Here is a 7,772-nt window from a genome sequence, read left to right on the forward strand (position 1 = left end):
CAGATAACTGCAATGGTGCATAAACCCGATGAATTGATGTGCTGTACAACGTTAAGATGGTTTTTAACTTTTAACACTTATTGCATACAAAAATAATAGGTTTTCTTTCCTGCACTAAATGTGAAAGATACGTGCCTAGCCTTATGCTAATGTCATCATAACAGAATTATTTCCAAATTCAAGCATGCTATTTTTCGGTGGAAGACCAAAGAAATGTAATAGATTATGAGTATTTTCCCCAGTAGTTCTGTTTGTTTCTGTGGAAAACAATGTTTAACTATGAATTAATCTGGAATATATTCATCTCAGTATATTTCATCTCGATTTCTTTGAATTTAATGTTTAAACTGAGTTTTGGGAATAATATTATCGTATTCTTCAGAAGAGGTTACCATTATATGTTTGGGAATGGTGAGACGGTGTCAATCTACGGTTCCAATTGCCAGTTGACTGGAAAAAGCTTTATCGTTTCTTTTAAATCAATTGAGGTACAATCGTAAGCAGTGGTCTTTGAGATAATTTCGAAATTTTCTGGGCAAGAGTAATTCAGTAAGTCCATGTATCAAGAACATAATTTTTTCAGTTGTAGCATCATCCGTCCAAAGAGAAATATCTAATGCATACAGCATCAAATGTTAACGATTCTGCACCAATTTCTCCGCTTCCTATGTTTCATACTCAAAAGTGTAATATGGCATAAATAGGCGTGTAAACATCCTACAATATAAAAGAATCTCACTCACAATTACTAAATGGTTTTCTAGTATTACTTTGCAAATGTGCTTATACAAATTTGTAAGGAGAGGAGTAATTAATTCTCTTGTTTTTATGACGAACTGTTATTTAATTTGGTCAATGTGGTTCATTTCAGTCTGTCTACTTCTCGCTTCTCTCTCTCTATCTATGTTTATAGACACACAAGCACATATATACGTGTGTGTGTGTGTGTGTGCGCGAGTGTTTGTGTGTAAAAATACGTAATATAATATGTGCGAGCGTTCATATTTGTATGTGTTAAAACTGATGAAATTTTGATTAAGGATTTGTAACTGAGAGAAAACATGTTGTAGAGAGGAAATAAATTGAAACGATACACGAAACAGAAAGAAGGAAATTGTAAGTGTATCTCAATTATAAAATAATGTTTATTTCGACATTAAACTGTCTATTTCGGCCCCTGTAGGAATCACACTGGCATTTTTATAACACTCTCGGACACACCAAATAGCTTAGTATTGTGATAAATCAGGATTGAATCACTTACGACAGTTCCTGTCTGTCAAGGAGACTTGAAAACCTCCACAGAAACAACTGCGAGATTTCTTTACTTCCATTCCCTTCATTGATTTCAATCCTCACCGGAACAATTATTGTTTCTCATTTTAGACAAATCCCCCCGCCTCGCAATTTCCTCCTCAACAAACTTCTAATTCCCATCTTGGGAGAATACAAACTTCAGACTTCATCAAGAATTGCATCTATATTTATAAAATAACTCGCTTTAAACTAACACTTTAACAATTTAATTACAGATGTCGCTTGTGTTCGTAATGATTACTGAAATAGGCAAACCGACTCTGTTTGGATGAGGGAGGAAATCATCGATTAATTTCATCATAATAATTGACTGATTTTCAGTTGAGTTTTTCAAAAATCTTATTCAACCGAGGAAAGCGAAACGCTAGGTTGAAATGTGAACATTGAATACACACTTCCTATAATATCACAGATCCTCAGTGCACAAAGCAACTCTGTCAACGAACTAATAACGGATCCTTTACGAGGACTGTCGGACATGTTGCTAGACAAAGCAGTCACATTCTGCACAATGTGCGTGTGTATCATTGCCTCTAAGTGTGTATGTCTGTGTGTCAAAGACAGGGAGAGAAATAGAAGGGGCTGAAGGAAGAAAGTGACAGATAAAGATGTAAGGATGGTGGGCTCTTTCTGTAAGTTTTGGAAAAAATCAGACAAGCGTTTGTGATGAGATGCAAAACGGCATCACCACCTCCACTTCGCAATAGCCATATCACGTGGCATTTACCAGCGAATATAATAAATAATTATATGGATAATACGACCGCACCGATTCCGAATCCTTTGTTGTGATTATTAAAACAAATAGTGTTTCTTCTCTTCTGTTTCATTCGTGTTTTATTTCTGTCAGATTGTCTTCCATCTTCGCAATTAGAGAACAATTGTTGATTGTGATTACGACAACGATGATAATGACGATGATAAAGACAACGCTGATAATGAAGAGGAGGGGGGAGGAGGTGGATGGTGATGATGGCAGTGGTGAGGACGATGATGATTAGGAGGAGGGGTGGTTGTTGGTGATGGTGGTGGTGATGATGATGATGATGAGTCGATTCAATTTTCGTAATGCCGTCCTGGGTTATTCGGTCCAAAGTACATGCTAGATATCTTCAGAGGAATAGAGCAAAGGAACGCGTTGACATATGGTGTGTCTTGGCCGGCAGCAGCATTTATGCATCATAGAAATAGGACCCGTTTCCTCGACACAGTTAGTTCGCAAACTGACATCACCGTTAGCTCTTTGTATACAAGGTCGCAGAATAATTGTCCAGACTACCCGTTCTCTGAGCTCAAATGAAAGCGAGACAAGAAATTGCGTTTCATTCATTTTGCATTAAAGAAAACGTACAAATAAAAGCCAAAGTTATAACGGATCTCCTATATTGGTTTCAATTGACTGCGTTTTTTATATCTCACCATCTTCTCTAGATTCATAGACTTATTCTGTTTCATTCTTTCATGTCATGTATTGTCATCTCAAGTGCCTAAATGGTTGAGCATTAAGTTGCAGTAATCAAATAGTGTCTACAACCTGAGGACATAATTCTTTCATCTTCCCACCAATCTCGATGTTCTTGTTGAATTTGATGGGTACCACCTTAAATACCGTCTAAAAATATAAACCATAAGTGAACAGCAGAACAATATGTACAGATAACCGTGATATGAAAATATGCTGCTGTGAATAAATCCATTTGTGATTGAGTTAAACAAGCAGCAGGGACCCCTGACGGTAATGTCACTCAAACAAACGAAACCCGTTTAAAAATTCCATTGAACATTATGCATATTACGTGTAAATGAAACAGAAAAGCGACGCCTATTCTAACACTCAACCACTGTACGTTGATTTATGTCTGAGTAATTAGGAATGAGTGAACAGTATTAAATGAAGGATATTTTCTCCTCTCATTAAAATTGCAACTCGTTTACGCTAAAGCGCGATCATCAGATAAAATGTATTACAACTGGGAAATGGTCAGGTACAGGTATTGCTGTATGAATATGGACTGGTGCCTGTCCTTTATTGTCGCTCAGCTTTTTGATCTCATAACACAAGGCATTTCCCCAGTTCCAATAAAAGCTCTGTGTATGTGAGTGTAATTATGTATCTATGTATGTATCTGTATGAATATATACATAAACGTAAGTGGGGACGTTACAGAAAGATTTGCAATTTGTGGAGTTTCAGGTTAAAATAATCGTGTGTTCATCGTATTCAGTACATTGTTGTTTTTTTTTTGTTGTTTTTGAGTTTTGGCTTTTTCCATCGTCTCCTCTCTTATGAATTGATTGTGTATATTTAAGTAGAATTTCATAAAGCGATGTTATATTGTGGTTTACAAAGGTATTCGCGTTACAAAACCGGCACTGAATCATGAAAAAATTCAGGGCTTCTCATGCTTTTGTTATTTAACTGTAGCTCAGGTCACATGTAAATTTAAACATACATGCCAAAACAATTTCAGCAGTAGTTTCTATTGAAATCTGCATTTAATATCTTCCTTATATCTCGTGATTATATGAATAGATTTTGGTTCAGAATGATAGAAGAGTGATCCAGTTCCACGGACACTAATGCTACTTCACATTGGTATATATTGATCAAGTATATCATCAAGTTAACTTTGGTAAGTAGACTTATGATTAAAGATGTCTTAACCAAAAGCATCTCGTCTATATTTTAGAGCAAATGTGTACGTAATTACATGCTCTATATTTTTTGGTATAAGCACTCTTTCTCAGAGTTATGTAAGATAGAAGAATGGTATTCGAAGAAACCTTAAAGTCAAGTTTAGAAGGCTGAACAGCCATGCTAATTGCTATCCACACACAGTTACACACAAATATACACAAAAAGCATACACATGTTTCTTTCTGCCTCTTTCTCTCCCGTCATAGCTGTATCTCTCACTGAAGATATTCCTTAAATAAATTCATATTTATTAACATGTAAGGACGATACAGCATACTAAATCATTTGCAGAAGATTTTGGGTGCAGATATGTACATATCATTTGGTTCATCTCAAATTTGGGTACTTCTATAAATCTTTATATCTATCCGTATTGCCATAGTCGTTTATGTTCCTATACAAGACTCAACGTGCAGCTAGGCGCATATTATTTCGTTTGTATTCTTCCGTGTGTGGCCTTTATACAGAAGCAATCTAAAATCTTCAACTCGGAAGCTGAAAGCACCCTGCATGTCTATCCGTCAAAGCTATACTATGAACTGTGGTAACCTGAACCTTCAGTCCTGAAGTGTGTGAGTGTGCGTGTGAGTTCGCACGCGCGCATGCGTGCGTGCGTGTGTGTGTGTGGTAGTATATTTGTGATTGCGACTATGGGTTTATATATAATTGTATGTTGAGGAGGAAGGGGAAAATCTGTATCTCTAACGGTAGTGAATATGGCTGCAGATTATCATAAACATGACAAGATTTAATAACAAGGAAAGAAAGTCTGCGGCGTAAAGTATGAAAAGTGTGTAGGTAAGTGGCGATAACATATTGCCAATTATCTAGCATGTCAACAACAACATCATCAACAATATTTCAATAGGACAGTTATGACATTAAGCATTTCGTTTCATGTTGTCGAATGAATGAAGAGATGGCAATGTGATTATCTCTTCGAGTCTTTGCAGTTGTTAAAGAGTTCTCTGTTATGATAAAAGAGAGCCAGTATTTCGGTTCGATGAAAGAGCGTCATTCTTACCAACGTAGAGCTGTGATGTTATTGATAGACCGGGCGTCACTTTGTAACAGTCTCAATGGAAATATCTTTATAATGTAACATTCACAGATGATCTATTGAGCGACCGATTGTGATTTGCTCACCCACAAAACGTATACACACTTGCATATATTTCACACACACACACATAAACATACAAATATCCATACACAAACATTTGTATACATGATGTTATGACATGTATATATATGTGTATGTGTTCGTGCGTGCGTGTATGTACATATATGTGTGTGTGTGTTGGTGACAATGGAATGAAATACAAACTGTAGTTTCAGGCAGATCTGCGAGTAGATTACAGCGATCATCAGCGGCCATAAATGGTTGATAGTAAAAGAAAAACAGAAAGGCAATGATGGACAGGTGAAACAAGGAGGTGCAGTTAATTACTTGCCGACACATCTCTCTATATTTCTATCTATCTATCTATCTTCCAAAGTATTTATCTAAATATCACGCACAAATACACATACATTCACATGTGTGCATACGTAAATGCGATGTATGTGTATGTGTATTCATAGGTACTTTGTTGGTTTTATAACACGTGTTCGCATTGTTTGCTTTGTCACAAGTTCTTTGTATCCTATTTAATTCTTTGTTTCTATATCTAGGACAGGTACTCCTGGTAATGATACCAGTGGTACATAGCTACAAATCACACACACACACACACACACACATGCACACACAAGGAGATAGATGCGCATACATATACAAACACACATACATAAAAAATACACGATCACGGGCATGCAAGCACATGAATATGCAGAATACATACATACAGATGCACACACATACATAGATATATACATATGGATACAGACACATGCATGCATGGCATGTGTGAACCACACACAAAAAGAAAATGATTCTCTCCACGACATACCAGAATATGCTTCAACACACGAACTCACATAAAGAATCTTGCAAACCAAATCCCAAAACGAAATATATATATATAAATATATATATACGCACATACAGATATATATATATATATATATATATATGTATGTATGTATATCTATATATCTACATATATATGCTGTAGGGTATATTTGCTCGCGCATAGTCATAGACACACGCGCTCACACACACACACACACACACACACACTTATATATATTTTCCCATGCCTACCACAATTTTGCTCGTGATAAATAAAGTATATACGACAGCCACGTATTCTAATGTAATATACACCTTCGACTGAATTCCTTGCAATTGTATCTCAGCCTTATATAAAGAAATTTACGAACCAATATCTACTAAATGCAATGTTTAGTATGTGTTTATTTGTTAGAGATCTCATTCCGTCAATGTAGATCAGTTATTTTCATCAAATAACAGGCTGTAAGTCTGTCTCTCATTTATCCATTTTCCACGTGCGTTACACACTTCAATAAGATGACATATCAACTAGCGAGACATTGATATTGATAGCAATGACAGCAAGCCTCGAAGTATGCACTTCACTCATACATCTGTCACAACATGACTGTTAAAGACTGTCAAAATGATTGAATTTCTTGGCCACCAAGTGAGCAAGCAAGCAGCAAGTCACTGCCTCTATTGTGGCTGTCTTGTCAACAAAATATTTTGATCGAAGTTGGTGATGGAGTGGTCTACATATGTTTGCAGGTATTTAATGTTCATGCCGAGAGACACATATATCTGAATAACATACACTAATATTACAAATGTGTATTTATGTACATACGTATATATATACGCATAAATATGTATCTATACTTTCATATATATATATATATATATATATATATATAGTAGGACAGGTACAGATAGATATGTGTGTATGAATGTATATTTATGTATATATATAGGTATATATGTATATACATATTCACACATATACGCACATACATATATATATATATATATGTGTGTGTGTGTGTGTCCATTTTTACACGCAAGAAGATATCCAGAGAGATTCATAGTTTTGCACACACACACACATCACATATGCATTAGTTAATCTGTTTCAATGCATTCGTAGTTCATATAGAGTAAACGAAACAATTTCAAATATCTTCGTAAGACTGTAATACATTGCTCTTAAAAAGGTTACACTGGTACAAGATTTTCAATGCATCTTTATTCCCTGCCATACTTGAAATGTACTGGCATATGTATTCGTATTTATAGGTGACCTATAAAATTACATTCGTGTTACATATATATATATATCGTTAGGTTTATAACGAAGCCCATTACGAATACCTTGTGGATTTTTTAATCGATGCATTCGAGAGAAAGGAACTGATTTCATAAAAGATAAATTTCATTTATTTCAAGACATCTTACGTTGTCTTATCGCAAAAATAATCGTCTTATTTACGATTGAAACACGTTTTATATTTTGATAATAACTTAAATATCTTCCTTTTATTGAGGATACAGTTCTCAAAGTATATTCTTAGTTTCGTTTCTCAACACACGCATATAGTCATACATGCCTTGCGTACATACATACATACATATATACATACATACATATATACATACATAATATCGAACAGTGAGTGTGTGCGCTCAATATCTCATTCGTGTAACCCTGTGTCTTCTCACCCAAAACCGGAACGAATCCCATGTTACACGGTTAACATTTAGGAACATATCTTTACAAGAAACAATTGGTTGTCTTACAAACTCACAAATAACGTATATATA

This window comes from Octopus bimaculoides, chromosome 6 (assembly GCF_001194135.2).
Source record: "Octopus bimaculoides isolate UCB-OBI-ISO-001 chromosome 6, ASM119413v2, whole genome shotgun sequence".
In the NCBI taxonomy this organism is placed as follows: Eukaryota; Metazoa; Mollusca; class Cephalopoda; order Octopoda; family Octopodidae; genus Octopus; species Octopus bimaculoides.